A 26,315-nucleotide genomic window follows, 5' to 3' on the forward strand; every position below is an offset into this window, starting at 1 on the left:
TCTGTCTTTGCAGTCTTTTTTGTGGGGAGGGTCTTTGAAATTATGTAAATATCCTATTCACTATCAAACATTTAATTTATTCATTTATTTATATCAGTATGAACTCATTCTATGCTTTTTATTGAGTGGGCTATAATTCATTAGTATTCTCATTTATTTTGATGCTCAAATCACCTCATTTTTGGCTGGTGAGAGCCACTTCAAGCTGGCATCTGTGTCCCTTGATGTGACCCCTATGATACTTTGAATGTTTTCTTGCTGTCTGGCACAAGATGTTCCAGTTATCTTGTTTTTTCCCAGAGCCAGTCCTGGAATCAGCCATTTATCTAAAGTGCCTTGATTCAATTTAGTGGAGAATATCTGGAAACAAAGATATTGGTGTAAAGTATGTTTGTAGCTATTAGGGCAGCACTGCTCCCAGGTCCTCTTAGTGTGCAAATTTAGGGAGTAGGTGTGTGTATGCACACGTGTATATGTATGTGGATATACACATATACAAACATGTTTACATCTATATTTATTTCTAGATTTTTTCTCTATATTGGAAACCAGAAAGTCACGTTGATACACCTCTGACTTCAGTCCATCATCATAGAGCTCATTCTGGTTCTCTTCCTTTCCACATTTGTGACTCCCTTCTCTGACAGTGAGAAATCCATTTATACTCAATGGTCAATGTAATGATTCTCCTGTTTCACCTGCCATCCCTGCCATGCACGGACACCCTTGTCACCTTACCTGCGCACTCTCATCCCATCTTGGCTGCACCCAGCATGGGCTCTGATGACTGTTATTGTTGTTGTTGTTGTTATTTTCATCCTTGGTGGGTTGGTGGGGCAGTGGAGTGGTTGGGGCGCTTATGTCATTTAGGTCACCTGCCCTTATTTGGCTGAAGGGACCAGTCCTGGAGGCTCACAGGTGCATTTTTTAAAAAATATTCATAGAATGCTTCTACGCAGTCCCTTTAAGAGGTCAAAGCAATTTAAAAAATCCTTGATAATTATCCAACATTCCAAAATTGATGACTGATTCCAAGTGCTGTGTGTTTTATTCTCTTTCACCTCCTCCGCAGAAATCAAAGGGAGGAAAAGTAAGTAGCAGCTGAAATGATCCCCCACTCACTTTCTATAAAGAGGAAAATTAGCTGCTCTAATAATCATGAATATTAATGTATAGCCAATTTCACTCAATTAAAATGATGATCTATAATTTTGCCTTGGAGCTTTATGGAGGCCATTTCAATGACTACTGAGAAGTTGGATGCTTTTTAAAGTTCATGGGTTCGGCTTAACTCTCCCATCCCCATCACTGGCTTCCATGTAGGAAGGACCCCAATTCCTTCCTTGACCAAATTTCTCAGCTTTTAGACAATGCATTCTTTCTATTTTTAGGGCTCAGGATCTATCATTGCCATGGTGAGTTTATGAGATCTCGCACAACTCACATGCATTCCCTTCTTCTTGAACACTGCTCTTCACACGTCTCTGATCCACAGGGTCCCTGGGATGTCTACCCACTGACCACATGTGTCCAGTGAGGTCCCACTGTCCCTATTCATAGGAAATTAGCTAAAGGGGAAGCACTTCCCCATGTAGAATCTATCCTGGGAATTTGGGATTGGGACTAAGAAGGGTTAATGCCAGAGGAATCCCCTCCCCTCCCCTCCCTTCCCCTCCCCTCCTTTCCCTTCCCCTCCCCTCCCTTCCCTTCCCCTCCCCTCCCCTCCTCTCCACTCCTTTCCCCTCCTCTCCCCTCCCCTCTTCTCCCCTCCGCAGTACAGTCCCTGCCTTGTATACTTTGTCTTCTGTAGAAGTTGAGGATATGGTGTAGCTACTGACTTCATTTTTTCTCCTGCTCCCGGCTCAACCTTTAACTTTACAGGGAGCTCTCCACGGTCCTGAAGTCAGTTCTAGGGCTCTGCAAAAAAATTTCCTTATTGGCATCTTTTGGGTGGTTCCTTTTCAAAGGGAGATCACATAGAGTGCAAGGTCTCCACCTCCTACCTTGAAGTTCTCCAAGCCTTTCCTTTTCTTGGTGGAAAAAGAATACCCACTTCTTGTTTCCACGCCAAATTGCTAGTGCACCAGTTTCCATGACAACAGAGAGCGGGGAGTTAAAGGCCAGCCTCTCATTTATAGCAGAATTAAAAACTACCCTCTTGGAGAATGAATAATGATCTCAGGAGGGTCCTGGAAATTGAAAAGCATTGGCTTTTTATTTATCCATCCACATAGTATGAGACTCTGAGGGAGAAAATATGGGGGTGGCAGGGGAGTTTCTGTAAGGACTTTTCATGGGGAGAAGGGCACACAGTAATGATGTTGGCAATAGCAATGATAACACCTCGCAGGGTCTCCACATTTTAAAATTTGTGGCAGCCACTTTAGACCCTCAATACAACCTGTGGATTTGATACAGGAAGAAACTGGGACTTCAAATGAAGAACTGATATGTGTGCCACTTTCATGCTGTCTTTTTAGTGCCCGGAGCTTCTCACTGCCTGACTGGGACTTCCCCAGCAGTATCTAAGCAGTGACTCTCCTCCTTATCAAAAGGTACTCATCCCCTGTCCTATTCCTTCCCATCCCTGATAACAGTGGCACCGCTGAGAAGCCGGTCTTAGCTAGAGAGCAATAGTGAATTGAAGGGTTACTCTCCCAGGCCAAGTTTACTGGTGACTCCAATGGCTACAAGAGCTGACACTTTGTCAGATTAGAGTTTGGTTATGAATGCTCTCCCCCATTCTGCTTACACGAAGGGCTGCTTTTTTTCATTGACATTGGGGCACTAGTTTATGCTCTATATATCCTCAGGACAATCCTAGGAGGCAAGTACTGTTATTATCCACATTTTACAGTTGAAGATACGACTCAGAGAGGCCATGTAACTTGTCAAAGTTCACACTGCTATGAATGCCAGAGCTGCGATTGGAACCCAAGTCACCTGACACTTCGGTAGACATGAGTATCAAGTCCAACAAGAGCCAGAATGAGTCCCTCTTCAGCTTGCTTGAAGCCCAAGGACACTTCTGAGACTTAGGGTTAATTTCAAAGTTGTTTCCTTAATTGGGAGGATTTGGATTGTAGGAAGGCTCATGGGGAGAAGGGCTTTGGGTTGGGTTCATTTAGGAACAGTTGCCCAGCACAGGGTGAAATGCAGCTGGCTGGGTGATAAATATAGAAGCTTCACAGTCACAGAAAAAAGTCCCTCAGTTTCACGCTTTGCCATTCTGGGAGGGCCTGGTAGCATCTTTAGACTTATCTCCTCATATACCAGAGGGCTGGGTGGCAATGTCAGTTTGCAATTTTATGTTTCAGAGACCCCAGAGGTGTGATCTGGTTAAATAATTAGGGTCATGCTACCATAAGAGATTAGGATTATCGAGTCTCAGAGCTAAATAGGATCTTAGAAATAGTCAAGTCCAATGTATCCCAAAGTTTTATTGTGTATACCACCAGGGATACATAAGATGGTCCAGATGTTGTATTAGTTAGGAAAAGCTTATGAATGCAGCAACAAGCAAACCCAGAAGTCTCTGTGATCTTACACAATCAAGCTTTGTTTCTCTTACATAAACTCTGATGGGAGTCGGTCAACCCTCTATGGTGGTGGTCCCCCATGCAATTACTCAGGGACTCAGGCTACTTTGATTTTTGTGATGCTGCCACCCCACATGTAGCTTCTAGGTCATGAAGGCACAGAAGAGGGCTGGCAGGCTGCACATGTTGCCCAAAGCATGACCACAGATGCAGAGGTTAACAATCTTTGCTCTGTGATTGGCTTGTTTAGCTTTCATTATTGATTGTGTTGTAAAATATAAACATTTGTGAGATTTAGAAGATTAAGATCATTTTGATAGTATTATTTACAGACTTTAAATATGTGGCTATCACACGTCTGTGCAGGGGAATAAGTACTACATAAAATAACTAGCTTAGAGTAAATAGTTTGCATCAGTAAAAAAAAAAAAAAATCTTTGCTCTAAATAAGAACTGACTTGGCTGGGTGCGATGGGCAGTGGCTCACGCCTGTAATCCTAGTGCTTTGGGAGGCCAAGGCAAGTGGTCACTGGAGGTCAGGAGTTTGAGACCAGCCTGGCCAACATGGTGAAACCCCGACTGTACTAAAAATACAAAAATTAGCCGGGTGTGGTGGCACATGCCTGTAATCCCAGCTACTCAGGAGGCTGAGGCAGGAGAATTGCTTGAACCTGGGAGGCAGAGGTTGCAGTGAACTGAGATTGTACCATTGCACTCCAGCCTGGGCAAGAGAGCAAGACTCCATCTAAAAAACCCAAAAAACAAAAAAAAAGGAATCGACTTGCAAGAAGGAAAGAGGAGGGAATTTACCAGCTAGGGGCTTGGAACCACCCACCTCATTTGTTAGTATATCATAATTGCAGATTTTTACTGACCCCTGAGTAGAATCAAAGACCACCTCCAAGATTTGCTTTTTTGTCAGCAGGGGAGAAGGTGCCTCGACATTCAGAGGCAGGGAAGATGAGGCATCACTCTGTCCAGTAGAGGGAGGGAAGCGGATCTTGTAGTAAACTCCCAAAAGGCGATTTGAAAGGGAAACTGATCTCATCCATCTCAAAGTTGTAGCCAAAGGCAGAAACACAAACGCATATACAAAGATACACAGATACACTGAGGCAGACACGCAAAGACATTCCAACATGTGCACACACGCACATCCAGGCACACACAGGCTCACCCACGAAGATACAGCAACACTCACTTCCTCTGCATGTGTGATTCATCTCCCCAAGGCTAGGAGGAGATGCTGAAAGGACCCGGGGGTCCCATGGGGACCATGAGCAAGGCCTGTAGTGTATAAATCTGGGGTCAGCAGCAGAATAGGCTCAACCACCCTCATTTCTTCTCTCTGGTGCCCTATAAATATCTCCTGGTTCCTGCCCCACCTCCTGGCAGCAATCCTTACTGCCATCTCTCCCAGCTTGTTAGATTTAGGTGCTGGAGTGATTTGTTTCTTTTCTTCAGATCAGCAGAAGCTGCCTGACGAGGGCAAATTCACCATTCAGGGAGCCTGCAGAATCAATATTACTTTCTCCTTCACTGAGAGGGAAAGTGGGATTTTTAGGGAATCAGCCATGGTTGGTTTGACTTGATCTTTTTGGCCTCGCAGAGCAAGAAAAAGGGATTTCTGACACAGGGTGGGACTGACCCCACTCCTCAGTTCAGTGTGGACTGCTGAGCCTCTGCTGTGGTTACTCTTGCACCCAGGGCCTTGGGTCCTGGGGTCAAGAGATTTAAAGCAGAAACCAGTTGGCAGACTTCTTGGAGACTTCACACATCCTATGGCGTCCCTGGTGCCAGGAGGTCTCCAGTGTCATGGTCAAGAGCATCAGCTCTGCACTCAGCCTGTCTGGGTCTAAATCTCAGCTCAGCTGGTAAGAGGCTCTATGACTTTGAGCTCGTTACAGAATTTCTCTGAGCCTCAGTTTCTCCATCTTTAAAATGGGGATAACAATGGTAGTTCCCTCATGGGACTATCATGGATACACGCCATGTAAAATATTTTAGTACATGGTCACACCCTGGGAGACAGAGTTCCAGAAGTTGTGGCTGCAAGGGTCAGGTAAGAGACACAAACCTGACTCACAGAGGAACATTCATGAAGATGTCACAGCTGCAAAGAGAAAATGAATGCCAGGTCCCCACTCACCTTGTCAGAGGCCCTGGCTGTTCTGAATATGCCATAGCCAGACTCAATGGGGGCCCACACTGAGCTACAGACAACGCTGGCTATGGTGGTGTTGATGGAGGGGTAAGACTGGCCTCAGGGCCTGCTGACTGTTCCTTGGGTGTCTGGGGCCTGGGCATGGATGTTACCTTAAGAAGCACACACTGATCTCCCTTCCTCCACACCACCCCATCCTCCCTGCCTTTCTTCTCAGAGCCTCATTGAGCACCTACTATATTCCAAGTGCTTGAACGAAGTAAACCTGGCCTCTGCCCTGATGGTGTGTGCCTCATAGTCTGGGAAGATAGTCAATCAACAAATAAGCAGAAAGGTGAGCAAGATGCTTCCCGATGGTGGTAAGGCCTCTCCAAAGAGGCGACATCTGAGTTGAGATGTAAGGAGGAGAAGGAGCTGGCTGTGCAGACACCTGGCGCCCGTTTCCACAGCGGGTGGGAATGGCAATTGCAAAGGCCGTGGAAAGCAGGAGACACCTGGGAGTTTTGGTGTTTTTGTTGTTGCGGTTTTGGGACAGGGTCTCACTCTGTCACCCAAACTGGAGTGTAGTGGCACAATCAGCTCACTGGAACCTCGAACTCCTGAGCTCAGGTGATCCTCCCGCCTCAGACTTCTGAGTAGCTGGGCCCCAGATGCATGCCACCACACCTGGCTCATTTAAAAAAGTTTTTTTAGAGATGGGGTCTTGTTATGTTGCCAAGGCTGCTCTTGAACTCCTGGCCTCAAGCGATTCTTCCACCTTGGCCTCCCAAAATGCTGGGATCATAGCTGTGTCCAGCCCAGAGTCTTAAGTTTCACAGGGACAGAAAGAGGAACAGGGTAAGTGAAGGAGAGGGGTTGCTGCAGGAGATGAGGTTGGAAGCGTGAAGAGATGGTGTCCTGCCTCATCGACCAGGGTGAGAAATGGAGGTTTTATTTTAAGTGCAGCCAGAAGTCATTTGCTAGAGGCTCCAAGCTGAGGAGAAAGACACGATTCAGTTTATATTTTAAGAGGAAGGCTCCAGCTGCTACATGCAAAGACCTGTGGAGGGGCAAGATGGGAGCTGCGAAGGCAGAGAGGAGGTGGCTGCAGGAAACCTGGTGCCTTGGACAGAGGTGACTGGAGTAGAAAGGAAAAACTGAATTCTCAATAGAGTTTGAAGGAAGAGCCAATAGGACTTGCTGACAGATTGAATTGGACTGGGTTAAGGGTGACAGATTTGAACTTGTCTGTCTCAATTTAGGCCTGATTCTATTTTCATATTAACCTTCTTGTGATGATTAATAGGATCGCTCCTTGGGATTCTGGAGGGCAGGTGGAATGAACTGCAATGGAGACTCACTCCTTCCTCAACTCACAATAAAGGGATGTCAGAGAGCTGGGTTGTAGCCCCTTCTCTGCTACCAACTTGATGAGTGGTGTTGGCTAAATCACACCACTCCCCGGGCCCTCATCCTGGCTCCAGTGTCCTCACTATGAAATGTGCATGGTCATAGTGTCTTCACAGAGGGAGGGGCTGAGGAGAGCTGGACTTAATGCACCGTAAATGTCCAGAGAGTAGAAAGCAGTGACAAAGAAGTGCATGTGGTAGGGTTGTATTGGGAAGTGTCTCTTTGCTGGCTGATCATTCCCCTCCCCTCTCTCTCCTCCTTTCCCCTCCCCTCTCTCTCCTCCTTTCCCCTCCCCTCCCCTCCCTTCCTCTGTCTTTCCCTTCCTTTCCCTTCCTCTCCCCTGCCTCCCCTTTCCTTCCCTCCCCTTCTTTCCCCTCTTCTGCTCTCCCCCTGCCTTTCTTCTCCCACCTTGGTTCTGAGGACCCTTCTCTCCTTCGCCAGATGGTACTGACAGAGCCAAGGATGAAAGCACGCAGATGCATTCTGCCCACTCCCGATCCCTGGTCTCTGAGAAGTGATGAGACTGGGGCTGGGGAAAAAGGAGGTTGATCTGGAAGACCATTCTGAGCAGGAAAGGATGGTGTGGAGGCCTTTGCGAAGTGGGAGGGGATTGGGGAGGGCTTCCATCATGAGTGCAGAGGAGAAGGGCAGGGACTGAGCAGTAAGCTGCCCTGGAGGGCACCTGCCTTCTGACCCGTCATTTGTGAACAAACCACCATCCAACCATCCTGCCAACTCTCCAGCCCCATGAAGAGAAGGTGAAGGGCTTGGATACTTGTGGGGAGAGGAAGAGAAGGGGTAATCTTGTTCCCTAACCAGTGAGGGACTGACCAGGGCCACTGGGAATTTTCCCATGAGCTGGGGTAGAAAGGGACTGTCGGTCACTGTTAGATGTCTATACCCAGCTGTCCCACCTGGGGAGTCTTTTCTTTAGACATCCATGAAAGTACAGTGATGTCAAAGGATGTTTAATGAGTCTCCCCAAATGGGATGTTAGGAGACATCCTGTTTATCAGTCTGAGACTTGTTGAATAAATTACATTATAGCCATACTGTGGAATATCACACAGCTATGAAAAAGGACAAGCTCAATCTCTGTGTCACCCTGAAGGGAGATTCTTAATACACAGGTGAAAAAGATGAGTTGTAGAATCATGTACATCGTACACACTGTCTCTCTCTCTCTCTACACACACACACACACACACACACACACACACACACACACACACACACACACACATATTTTTTGGTAAGTTAAAAAAAGAGGGCCAGGTGTGGTGGCTCATGCCTGTAGTCCCAGCACTTTGGGAGGCTGAGGTGGGATCACTTGAGCCCAGGAGTTCGAGACTAGCTTGGGCACCATGATGAAACCCTGTTTCTGCAAAAAATACAAAAATTAGCCAGTCTCATAAGTCTCCAAATAAATAAATAAATAGAAAAGCATTTTTAAAAAAAGGCATAGGGAAGGGAACTCTACAACAATCTATTAACATTGCTAACGACAGGGGTTGGAGTTAGAATGGAGTGGGGGAGATTATTGATTTTTTACTTTGTTATTTAGCATATTGCAATGCATGTTACTTCCATAATTAAGAAAATCTAATACACATTTTTATAAAAGTTCAAGGTGTCCTCAGATATGTTCAAGCCCAAAAGAATCTTTTTTTTTTTTTTTTTTTTGGAGACGGAGTCTCGCTCTGTTGCCCAGGCTGGAGTGCAGTGGCCGGATCTCAGCTCACTGCAAGCTCCGCCTCCTGGGTCTACGCCATTCTCCTGCCTCAACCTCCTGAGTAGCTGGGACTACAGGCGCCCGCCACCTCGCCCGGCTAGTTTTTTGTATTTTTTAGTAGAGACGGGGTTTCACTGTGTTAGCCAGGATGGTCTCGATCTCCTGACCTCGTGATCCGCCCGTCTCGGCCTCCCAAAGTGCTGGGATTACAGGCTTGAGCCACCGCGCCCGGCCAAAAGAATCTTATACTAAGCCCCAGTCCCTGGCCCCTGGTAAGTATTTGCAAAAAATGTTGGATGAATGATGAAAAGAGGAAGAATGAAATGTTTAGCTCAATATCTCATTTCTTGGATGGTTTGTAAAGCTTTCAATAAAACAGGAGCCTTGAGGCAGTTGGTCATTAATGAATAACTCATCATCAGAGGTCTGGATGGAATATTAAAGCAGTCCCAGCAGTCAACAGTGCCCCTTGTTAAACATGGTCCCTGCTGCAGCTAGTCTAGGTCCAGGCTCATATTCTAGCCGACAGCTTGGAGAGGAGTGATCGTCACATTTCCTCACGTAACCATCCTCATTTTTAGGGTTGACAGTTCTGCTGCTGCAGTGACAGGGAGGTGGGTGGGTGAGTCCTTTGAGTGTTGCTGGGATGTTCAGTCCCGGGGCTGTGACTGGGGAGAGTGATGTCACCCTTGATGAATTTCTGAAGACTCAGGTAGAGCGGCTCACTATGATGAAAACCTCTTATAAGTAGGTTTTTCCTTCTTTTTAGTAAACAGGTTGCTCATTACTCTTCGACAGCTCTGACCTTGGCTGCAGAGTGGGTGCTGGGTGTTGGGATAGGGGTAGGTGGAGGGGCATGCATGGAGGTCCGTCTTATCCCGTGTCTCGTCTGATTTTTCTTCAGTCTCCTCCTGCCTCACTTTCGGAGCAGAGAGTCCTCATGCACCACTGGGACTCCCCATCCCCTTCCCTGTCTGTCAGTGTCTTACTGAGCCAGGCAGACTCCTCGCTCTCTAAAGTGACAGTTCGTTTTCAGATTCCCTGTTCACGTTTCCATTTTGCAGGTGACAGAGACCAGTGTGTTATTCTTCGTAAGTAGTATAGCGGGAGCCTCTGGGAATGAAACATTTAGCCAAATGACTGACTCTGATGGAGAATTTTCAGGTGTTTTGGTAGACGAAGGGATAGAATAATTTAGGACTAGGTCCAAGTTCTATTGCTAAATAACATTTCCCACCCTCCCCTCCCCCCGCACTTTTCTGTTGGAGACAGAGTCTCACTCTGTCACCCAGGCTAGAGTGCAGTGGTGTGATCACAGCTCACTGTAGGCTTGACCTCCTGGGTTCGGGTCATCCTCCCACCTCAGCCTCCCAAGTAGCTGGGACCACAGATGTATACCACCATGCCTGGCTATTTTTGTTTTGTTTTGTTTTGTTTTGTAGAGACAGGGTCTCACCATGTTGCTCAGGCTGGTCTTGAATTCCTGGGCTCACATATACCACTGTGCCTGGCTATTTTTGTTTTGTTTTGTTTTGTTTTGTTTTGTAGAGACAGGGTCTCACCATGTTGCTCAGGCTGGTCTTGAATTCCTGGGCTCAAGCGATCTCCCCACTTTGGCCTCCCAAAGTGCTGGGATTACAGGTGTGAGCCACCATGCCTGACCTATTTTTCCCCTTTTTATAAAGGCGATATGTGTTCAATTCATACCACTTGCAAAACGCAGAAAGACACAAGGAAAATTTAACAACACATTCCTCCATAATCCCTCTAGCCAAAGTGACTCATCGCAGCAGATACACACACAGTGTAAATATATATTTACAAAAGTATACTTTGCATATTCTTCTGTAGCCAGTTCTTTTCACTTAGCAATATATTGTGAGTATAGTCCCATAACTATATATATTCATCTATACCGTGAGTTTTTTCCAAATGGAAAAATTGCAAACAACACAAAACATAAAAAACAATAAATATCTCTATTATTGCAATCCTCAGGGATAGCCATTATCACTTTAAAAATATTCTCTTGCCTTTCTTTTCTATGCATGTTCACACTAGAATCTAATCCCTATACAGATGCTCCTCGATTTACAATATGGATGTGACCCCATTGTGAGTCAAGGAATGTACTGAAAGCCTATTGCTTTCTCACCATCATAAAATGAAAAAATCAAACCATAAGTTGGGGACTGTCTGTAGTGTCCTGACTTACTTTACCTACCCCTGTGTCCTCAGCACCTAGAAGAAGGTCTGGCATGTAAATATTGTTGAATGAATGCAAAATTATAAATGCTTATTTAGTAAATATTATTGAACGAATGCAAAATTATAAATGCATAGATGGTAAATATTGTTGAATGAATACAAAATTATAAATGCATATTTAGTAGGGTTCCTGGAGTAGAATCTGCTTCTACATTTTTTTCCCCAAAGCTTGGAAAACCCTCATTTAAAATGTTACATGTATTTTCTGCTTTCTGGGAAGGGGACTGGAGTATACCTTTGAGCAGGACCATCCCTTGATTCTGGGTGTGAGCACTTGGTGAGAAGAAAATAAGCAAAATAACTCTCCATGGTTCTTGGGGATGCCCAGAAAGCTCAAATACTGAAGCTGCAGATGGAGCAGTTAAGTATTCTAAAGGGAACCTAAAGCAAACTGTGTGTGTTGGTAGAATGTGCCCCTGCAGGGTTGGAGCAAAATCTGTTTCTAAACTTAGAGTTTGGCTGCCCCAGGCCTGAACGCACTTGTTTGCTCTTGGGAGACAGGGTGCGCATTCTCATCCAAACATTTGCTTGCTGGAGTTGAGGATTGAGGACCAGATGGTGGCAGAAGGGATATGCAGGCTTGCTCTTGCTCTCACCTGAGGCTAGAGAGAAGTGCCACGTCTGGTAAGGAGTACCCTGGTCTCCAGGGTTGGTCTCCCTCCGGGTAGTAATGTACCAAATCCAATGAGCAGACTTGGACTTGGCCTCTTGGCCTCTGTGGTTGTCGTGTTTGGACTGTGGGGTGATGGTGGGATGTCCTTTGGAGGAGAGATGTTTCCATGTTTCTCCAGGGGGTATTGTTGGTCTACTACAGAGGAAGCCTTATTCCCCATTTCTCTTGGTTCAGAGGAGCTGGGTGGGAACTTGGAGGTGTGGCAATATTCCCAGAACATCCTCCGTGCAGGGTGAGTGTTTAGGCAGGAAGTTCCAAGTAAAGCGTTTGAATGTTGAGTCTTAGCAACCACTCTTAGCAATAATTTTAAATTAATCTTCACGGTACTATATCTCTCCTCTTATTCTGTTGTCTGTAGTAGCACCGACAGGCTGAGGATCTATCAACATTTTAAATGCAAATATCCTTTGCCCCAGAATTACCACTTCTAGGAATCTCATCTAAAGAAATACTAAGAAAAAGAAGCATGTAGCAATGTTCTTTGCAACATTGTGTGCAATAGCATAAAACTGGAAATAAGCAAAGTGCTGGAGAAGTGGGGACTGTTAGATAAACCTTGGCATATCTGCACTAGAGTGAGGCAGATCTATGCACACTGACATCGAAACTTCTCTGACACATATGGCTGAGAATAGAGAACAATCCTATTCATACAAGAAAAAAAATCAATGCCACAATATATGTATGTAAATGCACAGAAAAATTCTACAATTGTGCCCACTTAATAAATGGAGCTACCTCTAGGGAGGGCAGTGGAATTATATGTGTGGAGTATATGTGAATAATAATGATGGTAATTAAGATGAGAGGTGACATTTGTTGAGTGCCCACTCTGGGCCAGACACTGTTGAGGGGCTTTATGTGAATTCACTTGCTCAGTGCTAATAAATGACCCTATGAGTTGTGATTATAACCCCCATGTTACAGATGAGGAAATAAAGGCATGACTTGACTCCAGGGGGTGCTCTATACAAGAACACAATAGGAATTGTGGCCCCAGAATTGTTCAGCGCAGTGGGACCGCAAAGAGATGAGGCTAACGTGCCTGATTTAAGTAAAAGGTGGAGTCAGACCTTGAACTATTACGCTTGATCGCCTCTATTTTCTCCTTCTTTAAAGCCAGCTTTTACATTGGGATTGTTTTTATTTATTATGTGTGTAAAACAAATAACTACATCCTGGTCTCACTTGGATATTCGTAAGGGCCTGTATCCCTACGTGGGTGAATATGAGCCATCCTGCTCCTGGGCGGGGGTGGGAGCCGCCCCAGCAGACCACAGCAGTGGCACAGCAGGATGCCAACGCCAGCAGGACCCGTGGGCACATTCCTGAGCTTAGGTAAAAGGATTCCTGCGGAACCCTCAGAAATAGCTGGGGCATTGGCCGGGCGCGGTGGCTCAAGCCTGTAATCCCAGCACTTTGGGAGGCCGAGACGGGCGGATCACGAGGTCAGGAGATCGAGACCATCCTGGCTGACACGGTGAAACCCCGTCTCTACTAAAAAAATACAAAAAAAAAACTAGCCGGGCGAGGTGGCGGGCGCCTGTAGTCCCAGCTACTTAGGAGGCTGAGGCAGGAGAATGGCGTGAACCCGGGAGGCAGAGCTTGCAGTGAGCCGAGATCTGGCCACTGCACTCCAGCCTGGGCGGCAGAGCGAGACTCCGTCTCAAAAAAAAAAAAAAAAAAAAAAGAAAAAAAAGAAATAGCTGGGGCGAATTCCAAGCCATTAGGCTGCTGTGGGCTTGCACCTTAATAATTTAGGAATGACAAGAACTTCTTCAAGGAGTAAAAGACTTACATAATCACACACATCTCAGGCTAAGGCCTGGGACATGAGGGATTATATAATAATGCTCTATATGAAAGAAAAATAGGATTATATTATGCATTGTGCATGTGAACTGATTTTTTATTCAATATGTCATAAATGCTTGGCAGCCTTTGAAAAAAGATAAGGTAGCTACTAGCTGTCTCCTATGTGCCTTGTTGGCCATCCAGCAGGTAGACTATAATTTGCTTCTCTAATCCCCTAGGGGGCGTCGATGTTACTTTCTAAATCTAAACAATGTTGCAGGGACATCCTTGGCCTCCAGTGGCTTCAGTGGGTCTGACTTTCCCAAGGAGCTTGTAAACATGTAGATCCTGGGCTCACCCTGTGTAATAACTACTGCTCAATAACAAATTACCCCCAAGCCTAACAGCTTTAAACAATGACTATTTGTTTGTCTCACAGAGGTTTTGAGAGTCAGGAATTAGGGAGCGTCCTAGCTGGTTGCTTCTGGCTTGAGGTCTCTCAGGAGTCAAGATGTGGTTCAGACTCAACTGAGGCTGGAGGATCCGTTTCGAAGGCGGCTCTCTCACAAGGTCTGTGCTGGCTGTTGGCAGAATCCAGCTCCTGGACCTGCAGAATTCTCTATAGGATTGCTTGAATGTCCTCATGACATGGCGGCTGAGTTTCCCCCACAAAGAGTGACCCAAGAGAAAGCAAGACAAGGCTGCAGTGTCTTTTATGACTTAACCTCAGAGGGCGCTCTGTCACTTCTGCAATATGCCATTGCATTAGTTACAGAGGCCAGGCCTGTTCAAGGTGGGAGGAGACTGTAAGAAGGTGGGTGTGAATACCAGGGACACAGCGGGAGGCAGGAATCACTGGGGGTCATCTTAGGAGATTCCGATTTCACAGGTGTGAGTGAAATGCAGGGATCCCGCCCTCCCCTTACTTTATTATTATTATTATTTTTACTTTTTCTCTTTTTAGAGATGATGTCTTGCTCTGTCACCCAGGCTAGAGTGCAGTGGCATGATTATAGCTCACTGCAGCTGTTATGCCCAGACTGTTTGTTCCCCAAAGAAGACCACCAGAGTCCAGAGTTAAAGCTAAGCGGCAAGGATCTTTACTACAAGTTCGAACCTGGTCCCTCCTTTACACAGTATACAAGAGGGCCCCGAACAATGCGAGCGTTTGCTTTTTATAGCCCGAAAGTTGCAGGGGAACAAAGAAATTCTTTTGGCTCCTGCGCTTTCAGTAACCTTGAACGGCTGTCCCCTTATCGGAGACTTTCCAGGCGGTGTTTGTACTGGGCTCAGGGAGTTTGAGAGATATATGGTGGTGGGATGGGAGGATGGGATGTGTTTGTGCTAGGCTCAGGGAGTTTTGAGCCCGGGGCTGAGGAATGTGCCCAGCTCCTTTCACAGCCTTTAACTGAGGCTGGATGCCACAGCTTAGGAGATTCTGATTTTGCAGATGTGAGTGGAATGCAGAGGTCCTGCCCCACCCCCACCCTTTGCCCAGTGAATGTCCCCCAACCTTTTTTTTTTTTTTTTTTTTTTTTTTGAGACAGAGTCTCGCTCCATTGCCCAGGCTGGAGTGCAGTGGTGGGATCTCGGCTCATCACAACCTCCACCTCCTGGGTTCAAGTGATCCTCCTGCCTCAGCCTCCTGAGTAGCTGAGATTACATTTGTGTGCCACCACGCTGGCTAATTTTTGTATTTTTAGTAGAGACAGGGTTTCACCATGTTGGCCAGGCTGGTCTCGAACTCCCAACCTCAGGTGATCTGTTTGCCTTGGCCTCCCAAAGTGCTGGGATTACAGGTGTGAACCACAGCCTGATGCCCCTTGTTAACAAGTGCCCAGGGTAATCTGTTGTGGGCACTCTGAGCATATATTTCAGAAGATACCTGTATATCCATGACTGCTCACCTCTCTGAGTATTTTTTTTTTAGGATAGATGCCCAGAAGCGGGTTTTCTTGGTGAAGGGGACACCCAAGCATAATGCTATTGGTATCTTCTATCACTCCATTCTCTAGAGAGGGGACCTCAGGCTCCACTCTGGATATGGAGCCATGAAAGACCCTTCAACCACACTGTTTGCCTGTTTTTAGCATGTGGGTTGGACAGGAAGAGGTGACTAGAATGACAGGCAGAATATATTTTGCGTTTCTTGCCTGACATCAGCAAAGCACTGAGGTTGGTGGCAGCGGTGAAGTTGTCAACCAGAAAAATGCATTAGCTCAGCACAGATTTACTAACTCAGTCTTCAATTCCTCTTCAAGAGGGGCTGCGAACGGGTTCCTGAAATTTGCTTGCCCTGGGATGTGGGAGTGACGGGGCAGGAATGCCATTGGTATCTTTGGTTTGTGTATACAGTGGAAGACTTTGAACAACTGAAAATGACTCATTGGCCTGTACATGGACATTTAAAGAAAAGACCCTGGGCAGACTTCACTTTGGAGTTCACACAGACGGAGAGTTTCGGTCCCAGCTCTTCCTTGTTTGGTTAGGAGAACTTGAGTGTTACTTGGTTCTTCTGAGCCTCGGTTTCTTAGTCTATATAACGGAGGTAATTATTTCAATGGGTGTGTATAACTTTGAGATGAAAAAAGAGTAAAAAGCCCAAATAATTGGGGGTCATTTTGAAAATCAGATGATAGCTGGAAACCCTGCAGGGGCATCAGTTTTGTGTGGCCCTTCTTCTGATAACATCTATCTGATGTATTGAGCTAGCTTTCCCGACCTCTGACTTAATGTGGTGTAGGTTAGCCCCATTCCTGCCTCCCTGGGTAGGCAATTTTGTTACAGGAAAGGGGTCCCGACTGAGACCCCAAGAGAGGGTTCTTGGATCTCGCATAAGAAAGAGTTCAGGGTGAGTCCACAGATTAAAGAGAAAGCAAGTTTATTAGGAAAGTAAAGGAGTAAAAGAATGGCTGCTCCATAGAGCAGCCCTGAGGGCTGCTGGTTGCCCATTTTTCTGGTTGTTTCTTGATGATATGCTAAACAAGAGGTGGATTATTCATGTCTCCCCTTTTTAGATCATAAAGGGTAACTTCCTGACATTGCCATGGCATTTGTAAACTGCTATTTGAGGCTTTCACAGTGGGAGTGTAGCAGTGAGGACGACCAGAGGTCACTCTTCTTGCCATCTTGGTTTCGGTGGGTTATAGCCGGCTTCTTTACAGCAATCTGTTTTATCAGCAATGTCTGTAAGACCCATATCTTGTGCTGACCTCCTGTCTCATCCTGTTACTAAGAATGCCTTAACCTCCTGGGAATGCAGCACAGCAGATCTCAGCCTCATTTTACCCAGGTCCTATTTAAGATGGAGTAGCTCTGGTTCACACGCCTCTGACAATTTTAGCTTTGGCCAGTCAGAGGATTTATTGCATCCCAAGCCACAACAAGGTTCAGGGAAGTCACATGACCCTAGCCGATCCAATCAGAGTGAATTCCAGGACTTGTGAGAGAGATCCTGATAAAGATGCATTCTTCTGCTGAGGGGCTGAGCTGGTGGGATGTAAGCCAGGAACTGCTGTCATTTATTTTGTTACACTGGCAGAAACACCTACCTGAGAGTGAAGCCAACACAGAGACAAAAAAGAGAGAAGAACCAAATATTGATTCTGTCTTTTGAGCACTTCGATCAAGTTGCACCTGAACTTTCAAGTTATACAAGCCAGTAAATCCCCCTTTAGGCTTAAATCAGTTTGATTTGAGTTTCTGAAACTTTCAGTCTTGCATAGTAACAACTGAGGTAAAATTTGGGGCTATGTGAAAGCCCCAAATAGCAGCAAATTATCTGTGTTAAATTTCCATGCATTTGATACCTTTGCTGGAGATGAGGCAAGGTTATATTTTCCTGGGTCACTGTCTCATCCCCTTGGGAAAAGGAACTATTTGTGTTCATTTTGAAAAGCCAGACATCTGGCCACTCCTAGAGAAATAACATAAACTCTGTTTCTCAAAGCACAAGTGTGTCTTTAGAATGGAATATCTTCTCTGCTTACTGTATACCAGACACTCTTCAGAAATTAACATGTTTCTTTGTAATTCACAGAAAAAATACCCTAACAAAACCCTGAATGAATAGAATTTATAGTTTTGGCTTTTTCTTCCATCCTTTTCTCATTAGATCATTGGCTCTTGCTACTAGCTTATATTACAATTTGATATGATAGTTGATTTAGCACAAATTTTTATGTGACAGGATAATTCATTGCAACACCATTAATTTGTGTTTTGTTTTGTTACAAGAAAAGACTCAGAATGGATGGAAGTTCTTTATAAATTCTCCTCTACTGCATACTGTTAAGAAGGGGAAAGAAGAGTGCTGGGTAGGTGGGCATGCAATGTCTGCTCCAAGTGGTACTCAATAAATGTTTTTTTTACTCTTTCCTCTTCTGTCTTGTTAGAACATCGAAACATACTAGAAGTGTAGTTGTCTGTAGGCAGAAGAATTCTCCCAGGGTCCATCAAAACCTACTCCATAGCCAATGACCTAAATATGAAGCCTGTGGATTCACATCAGACAGAGGACTGGTAGATGAGAGCTTTCGGGGCTGCTGCAGGAGTGCATAGGCTCTGACTCCATTATCCATCACAGAATGTTACCATTCAAAGATCAGTGATAAACATCCTAGATAATACTGGCAGCCAGGAGCTATAGAGCCCAGTTCCAAGAAGGCACTCTGTAATCTCAGGGAACTTGAACCATTCTGTTTGCCTTTCAGCTTGCAGCCCTTGGCTTATGGCTCAAAAGTTAGAGAGATGAGTGGCTTTGAGGAGTGGGAAAGAAGCAGAAACAATGAGCGAGGAGGGAGATCCCTCAACACAGAGGGGTGGGAGCTCTGCAGATGCCTCAATCCACTCTCTCATGGGATCCTGGGGAGGTGGCTGGACCCCTACTGGTGGTCAGGATGGGGAGGTGTGGAATGGCTGGGGTACGCTGAAAGAAGCTGGACCCTGGGTACTGGGCCCTCCAGCCTCCACAAACATTCCTGTGGCCAAACTTAATGGATTCTGCAGAGTTGGATGATAAACAGTAAGGTCATGGGGAAGTGAAGGCCAGAGTTTATCCTTTATTTCCTGGCCCCAAGTTAAACCTCTCAGATTCTAATGTGACCTTAGGTGGAAGGACCACCTCAAAACAGGGAGATTGATTTCTTGCCAACTCCATAAGTTGGGGGCTCAGAGTTGATTAAAAAATGAGCGTGGCATTTATTACACATTTCATTTTGCAGGTGATGTTTTGTAAACATAGCTATTATTTATTAGATGTTTACTAGTGCCACACACTGTGCTGAATATTTTAATTTGCAGTATTGACTTTACCCTTCAAAGCAACCCCATGATATTAGATATTATTTGCTACAAGTAATTTACATTTTGTAGACGAGGAAACTTGAGTCTTAGAGAGATTAGGTTGCTTGCTGTAGCATATGTTGTTGGTACCCCTACAAGCCCCACTCCTACCCCCTTGGGTTTTACCATTTCCGAGTCCGTGGGCAGGACTTCCATCTCCTAGCATTGGCAGCTGTTTGCCCAAGGACTCTCTTTGGCCACCAGATTCCCCCATACATAGTAGGCCAGAAGTGCCTAGGGGTTAATGCCTCTGGCAGCATCCCTCAAATAACATATGGGAGTTGGAGTATTAATACCCCAGCTCCCTTGCTGCTTGGATGAGTTAGCATTAAGGCAGTGTTTAACATTGGTTCTCCAGCAGAATTCAGCTCCAGTGATAGCTTCCTTGATACATGCCCTTTATTGGTTCCTCCTCTTCCCCACTGCCTTGTGGTGCTTCCTGAGGTCACTTTCTAAATCAACTATGTACACTCAAACCCTTGTCTTAAAGTAAGTTTCTGAAGGATCCTGAACCAAGATACTTGCCCATGGTAAGTTGCAGAGCTGGGATCTAAATCCTGTTCTGCCTATCTCTAATGCCTGTGCACTTAGTCTTTGCACTGGAGGTTTCTTTTAAGCATGATATACCAGCATTTTGAGTGTCTGCAAGGACTCCATGATGTACAAGTTCTCTGCCACTTGGCAAGCTTGAAAGCAGTGATCTCAGATATGTGCATGTGAAGTGAGTGGGAACTACACAGACCCCTGATCTTATTTACTATGGAAGTGTCAGGGAGAGCAATTTCCATAAGCCAATGCCAGGGTGGAATTCCTCTGCTCTTTGGTGGGAAAGAGGAGGGAGGAGTGTGCTGCTCTGAGGAGGGGTCTGTGTGCTGATGCTGAGTCTAGTTAGCATGCTGCTTGAGTACATCTCCTCCAAGCTGGCCATCTCTCAGCTGGGCGATAAAGTAATTTAACTAGGGCTGTCTTCCAGGCTAGAGCTCCTGGAGATTGCTCCCCATTTATCACGGAGGAAAAATCGGGATCCACAGCCCCTGGCTTGCCAGCATCATCTAGGCTGCACGTCATTGATCTTTGAATGGTGAAGTTCCATGATGGGTAGTGGAGACAGAGCCTGTACGCTCCAGCAGCCACAAAATCTCTTCTCAAACCAGTCCTCTGCCTGATGTTGTTCCACAGGCTGTGTGTTTACTCATTGGCAATGGGGTAGGAGTTGATGGACCCTGGGAGGATTCTTCTGCTGAGAGATGCCTGCTCTGCTGGTTTGTCGTGATGTCTCTCAACAGAGAAGGACTGGGAGGAGGGAAGAAAGTGTGGTTTGAATACGACTGCAGTGGAAATTGTATGTTTGCCTACATGCAGGGATCTGCAACCTTTTTTCTGTAAAGGCCCCGATAGTAAACATTTTTGGCTTTGCAGCCATGTGGTCTCTGTTGCAACTATTTAATTCTGTTATTGTACCACAAAAGCAGCTATAGACAACATATAGATGAATGACTGTGGCTGTGTTCCAATAAAACTTTATTTACAATAGCAGGCTGGGTTTGGCAGGCCAGCTGACTCTGGCCCACAGTACCCACTCTCTTTTACCCTCTTTCCTTATATGACCTGATTTTCATATCATCCTTCTCTTGTATCCCTTGTGCTCCCGGGAGATTGACTCCATCCTCAGTCATCAGGGGTGGATTGTGATTGGTTTAAGCCAATCAGCATTCCATTTCTCTGCCCCCAGCCCCCATCCCCTGGACAGAGTGATTGATTCAGAAGTGGACGGGTGACTGAAGTCAGCCAATGTGAGTGAATGTCAAGACTTTTTGTGAGTAGGGAGAAAGACAATTTGTGTCCATAGATTGCATGGGTTTCAAACATGAGACCTGGAGCTACTGCAGCTATTTTGTTCTCCTGAGGAAAGCCTGTTTGTGGATGAAGTCAGCCACAATGAGAAAGTAAGGATTATGAGAATTAGAAATGAAGAGTGAGCCCTGAGACTTTCCAATTATAAATTGCTTTTTTAAAAATGCCAATTTGTGACCAGGCACGGTGGCTCACACCCGTAATCCCAGCACTTTAGGAGGCTGAGGCGGGCGAATCACTTGAGGTCAGGAGTTCGTGACCAGCCTGGCCAACATGGTGAAACCCTGTCTCTACTAAAAATATAAAAAATTAGGCATGGTAGTGCCTGCCTATAATCCCAGCTACTCAGGAGGCTGAGGCAGGAGAATTGCTTGAACTCGGGAGGCGGAGGTTGCAGTGAGCCGAAATCGTGCCACTGCACTCCAGCCTGGGTGACACAGCGAGACTCTGTCTCAAAAAAATAAAAAATAAAAAATAAATAAATAAATAAATTATAATAATTACAAAAATTAGCCGGGTGTGGTAATGTGCATCTGTAGTCCCAGCTACTCAGGAGACTGATGCAGGAGAATGGCTTGAACCTGGGAGGCAGAGGTTGCAGTGAGCTGCGATTGCGCCACTGCACTCCAGCCTGGGTGACAGAGAGAGACGCTTCTCAAAAAAAAAAAAAAAAAAAAAATAGGACAGGTGCAGTGGTTCACACCCCTAATTCCAGCACTTTGAGAAGTTGAGGTGGGCAGATCACAAGGTCAGGAGTTCGAGACCAGCCTGGCCAATATGGTGAAACCCCATCTCTACTAAAAATACACACACAAAAAAATTAGCTGTGTGTGGTGGCAGGCACCTGTAATCCTAGCTACTAGGAAGCCTGAGGCAGGAGAATTGCTTGAACCTGGTAGGTGGAGGTTGTAGTGAGCAGAGATCGTGTCACCGTACTCCAGTGTGGGTGACAGTGCGAGACATCACACAAAAAAATAAATAAAAATAAAAAATGTCATTTTGAGATGAATTTTAAGTACTTGAGAATCTTAATAGGCTTTTTTGTAGCTAGACATTGTGCTTCACAGATATCATCTAATTTAATAGTCATAACAACTCTATGTACAAGGCTTTCTAATCTCTATTTAGCAGATGCTGAGACTAAGACATAAAAAGATTAAGTAGCATGGTTGAAGTACACCGTGGAGACGATCATGAGTGACCACCTGGAATCCCCCTGCATTCTCATATTTCAGCATTACATCCTGCCCCTGACCACAGTGATTGATGGCTCTTGGAAGAGGCATATGATGCAAGCTGAGCCCATCAGAATCCTCCTCTGGGATTTTTCTTTCTGGAGCTGGAGGAAAAGAGTTCTTTTTCTCTGTTTGTGCATCCCCCTTTCTAGAAATCTTTTTTTCTACTTAAATCTGCAAGATTGTAGAGGGAGTAGCCATTGTTATAGTATAACCCTGCCTCTGGTCACAGTTGATTGGTTTAAAGGAAAACACTTGACCCAACCAAGACTAATTAGTCCTGTGTTGGTTTGAAAATATATCTGTGAGAGGCGTTTGAATGAGAGTGACTCCATCTTGAGTGAGGGCTGGAAAATGAGGCTGGGACCTGCTGGTCTGCATCCTCAGGAAGTTTGGCATTCTGAGCCTCTAGATGTTTACGGTTAAGGGAACAAATTAATAATGTTTACTAAACAGACCCAGACTTGGGAGTGTCCAGATATCCTGATATCTGGAGAACATAGGCATTCCTAATTTTGCTTTAAAGATAGTAATATAGATTCTTGCAAAATATAGTTATTAAGAAAATTAATCCTCTATCACAAACCCTTAGAGCACATCTCCCCATATATACAAGCATTGTACCTAGCGGGGATGCGTTCCTCCTCTTACTTTCAGGAACGTCCTACTCTGTCTATGGAGTAGCTGTCCTTTCACCACTTTACTTTCTTTGCTTTTACTTTGCACTGCAGACTCACCCTGAATTCTTGCACGAGATCCAAGAACCCTCTCTTGGGGTCTGTACTGGGACCGCTTTCCTGTAACATATTTCTGGCGTCCACAGAAGGGACTATAGTGAGCAAACCACTGACTTTGGGTAAGCGGTGGGGTCCTGTAACATATTCACAGGTTCTTTGATACTCCTTCCTTCAAAAAGTGAAGCTCTCCCTTTCATAAAACGTGGGCTGAACTTAGGGGCTTGCTTTAAATTAATAGAATGATGGTATGTGATGTCTGAGGCTGATCATAAAAGGGATAGTTTCTGCCAGATGTTTTCTGTCTTTTAAAAAAATATTTAAATATTGATTTATTTATTCTTTTCAATCCAAATCGGTTTCAGGCAATGTTCTCTCTCCCAGATCACTCCCTTCAGGTGAAGCCAACTGCCTTGTTGTGCAGAGGCTCCAGCCTCCTGTGGAGAGGCCCACATGGAGAGGATCTGCCTTCACTAGCAGGAGCTTTCCAGCCACATAAGTGACTTCTTCTGGAAGTGGATTCCCCAGCCCTAGTTAACAGCATTCTAATTGTTAACCAAAAAGTGACTGAGGCCATTAGAGGTTTATTTAGCTAAGGTTGAGGATGCAACCAGGAAAAATAGAAATCGCAGGAGCATCTGTGATCTCTGCTTTTCTCCAAAGGGGACTTTGTATGCACTCTGGTATTTAAAGGAGAAAGAGCAAGGAGTGGGAGACGGGAGGAAGCGAGGGAGATATGCAGTGAGGTAGATGGTTACATTCTTGTGAGGCCCTGATTAGTCTCAATAAATCTAAACTTTAGGCGGGGCACAGTGACTCATGCCTGTAATCCCAGCACTTTGGGAGGCTGAGGCAGTTGGATCACTTGACGCTAGGGGTTCCAGACCAGCCTGGCCAACATGGCAAAACCACGTCTCTACTAAAAATACAAAACTTATCTGGTGTGTAGCTGTAATCCCAGCTACTCAGGAGGTGGAGGCAGGAGAATTGCTTGAACCTTGGAGGTGGAGGTTGCAGTGGGCCAAGATTGCACCATTGCACTACAGCCTGGGCAACAGAGCAAGACTCTGTCTCAAAAAAATCAATCAATCAATCAATCAACATTGTACATGTGAAAAGAGGGAGTAGAGGAAAAAGTCAATTATGTATTATCTCCCTCTCAGTAAATCTACATTTTACATAAGATAAACATGAAAAGAGGGAGTAGAGGAAATGAGGTCATGATTTGGGTTGTGAAATCACAGCTGTCCATTTGGGAACAAAAGGAAGACAGTAGTGGTGGCTCAGTTCCCAAGCTTAACTTTCCCTTTGGCATAGTGAGTTTGGGGTCGCATAATTCTTTTTTTTTTTTTTTTTCCAGAAGATGATTTCTGGCATGGGAGACACTGAGCCATACTCACCCAGCTAAGCTGCCCCTGGATTCCTGACCTGCAAGACACGAAGTGAGATAATAAATGGTCTTGTTGTAAGCCTTTCCGTTTCTGGGTAATTCATTGTGCAGCAGTAGATAACTGATACCAGACCCTTCATTGAGTCTTTTGGGCTTGAAATGGAGAGAGTCAGGCTAATTTGGGATTTGGGATCTCTTGGCAGACATTATTTCCTATCATAAAGATCAGAATGCCAGAAGCAGCCAGTTTCCAAGCAAGAGAGGGCAAAATGAGAGAGGGAGAGTGGGAGAGAGAAAGAAGAGAACAGAGAGAAGACTGAGGTGTGTGTGTTATTTCTACCATTTATGGGTGACAAAAACCCAGATTTACCTTTGCAGGGATGAGTCTTTTCCCACTGTGTGTTCATTTCGTTCGATAGATCTGGCTGCACGCCCTCGCTTCCTGGGTGATTATGTAATTTACATAGTTTTAGCGTCAATATGAAGTAGTTTCTGAAGCTAGCCTCTGGGGTTTTCAGTTATCTGAGCCAGTATTTCCTCCCCACTTTTGTTTGCTAAACTCGGTTTGACTTGAGTCTCACAAGTGAAAGGGACTTCACTGAAACAGGAGCAGAGACAAGCAGCAGATAGAGATTAAGAAATTTCTTGAGAATGTACAAATTCCTGGATCTGGCTCTTCCCCAAACCCAGGCAAATCCTGCCTTCACTAACAACAGCCGGGCAGCAGCAACAGCAAACGTTCATTGAATGCTTTTAATGAATTCCACCTTTTGCTAATTTAGTTTCTCTCACTCGCAATCAAGAAAGGCTTAAAGAATACAATATCCGCTGCAAAAATATCTGGAAGGGGAGATAATGTGCCAAGGGAAGCAAAATAAATCAAGGTTTACAAAAAGACAAAGGTGAAAGATTGTGTAAGACCATAACTGTGTCATGTGTAAATTTTGCCTAGACTTTCTCTGTATTTAGGACACCCTGTGGCAGGGACCTCAGTCCCATGGGGAGACCTTAATGGATTGGATGCTAAGCTGATGCAGGCTTGGGGAGTTGCCAGAGAAGCCTAAGCAAGGCATACATCTAAAAGCTTTCTGAATAGTTAAAATTAGGACCTATCTTCTTCTTAAGAATGACAGGGATAGGGCGAGTGCGGTGGCTCACACCTGTAATTCCAGCACTTTGGGAGGCTGAGGCGGGTGGATCACTTGAAGTCAGGAGTTCAAGACCAGCCTGGTCAACATGGCAAAACCCCATTTCTACTAAAAATACAAAAATTAGCTGGGTGTTGTGGCGCATGGCTGTAATCCCAGCTACTTGGGAGGCTGAGGCAGGAGAATTGCTTGAATCTGGGAGGCAGGGGTTACAGGGAGCCAAGATTGCGTTATTGTACTCCAGCCTGGATGACAGAGCCAGACTCTGCCTCAAAAAAAAAAAAAAAAAAAAAAAAAAAAAAGAATGACAGGGATGGAAGATGGTGTTGGAAGGGGGAGGTTTTTAAATTGAGAAACCATATTCCTCATGTATTTTTTTTTCTCTCTTAGATTTTTTTCCTTTTTTGCATAGAATATGAAGTTCAAGTTCTGTTGTTATTGTTGCTGTTGTTTTTTTTTGAGACAGAGTTTCACTCTTGTTGCCCAGGTTGGAGTGCAATGGTGCGATCTCAGCTCACTGCAACCGCCGCCTCCCAGATTCAAGTGATTCTGCCTCAACCTCCCAAGTAACTGGGATTACAGGCATGCGCCACTACGCCCGGCTAATTTTTTGTATTTTTTTTTTTTTTAGTAGAGATGGTGTTTCTCCATGTTGATCAGGCTGGTCTTGGACTCCCAACCTCAGGTGATCCGCCTGCCTCGGCCTCCCAAAGTGCTGGGATTACAGGCGTAAACCACTGCAAATGGCCTACGAAGTTCAAGTTCTACTTCCTCTCTCTCCAGAGGTGCCTGCTTTTTAACAGTTTGGAGTGTATTCTTGAAGATTTTTTCTATGCATTTGCACACATATACATCTGCCTATGTGTAGTTTTGCATTTACTTTCTTTTTTTATTTTTAACATAGCAAGTGTGTTTATTTTGGGTATAAACTATCTTTCATTGAACTGTGAGATGTTTCTGAAGATTCAAGAGAAGTGGACACAGCCAGAGTAGTTTATAAGCAGAATAGCTCATAACCCTGGTATGGAGAAGACCATTTCTTGAACTCACAG

General features: G+C 45.1%; 1 long non-coding RNA gene across 4 annotated transcripts in view; it reads left to right on the forward strand.

Annotated features, from left to right (window-relative positions):
• LOC105468317 (uncharacterized) overlaps positions 1-26,057 on the forward strand; it is a 47,803-nt gene extending 21,746 nt beyond the window's left edge. For 2 of the 4 annotated variants that reach the window (XR_011608869.1, XR_011608870.1), the window contains 2 exons: positions 5,921-6,037; positions 24,086-24,194. This is a non-coding gene — a long non-coding RNA (uncharacterized lncRNA). Of the gene's footprint in view, positions 1-5,920; positions 6,038-24,085; positions 24,195-24,318; positions 24,435-25,894 lie in introns of those variants that run through there. The other 2 variants (XR_011608871.1, XR_979438.2) reach the window with 2 other exon arrangements.
• Positions 26,058-26,315: the final 258 nt, after the last annotated feature.

The sequence above is a fragment of the Macaca nemestrina genome, chromosome 10, assembly GCF_043159975.1.
Source record: "Macaca nemestrina isolate mMacNem1 chromosome 10, mMacNem.hap1, whole genome shotgun sequence".
Lineage (NCBI taxonomy): Eukaryota > Metazoa > Chordata > Mammalia > Primates > Cercopithecidae > Macaca > Macaca nemestrina.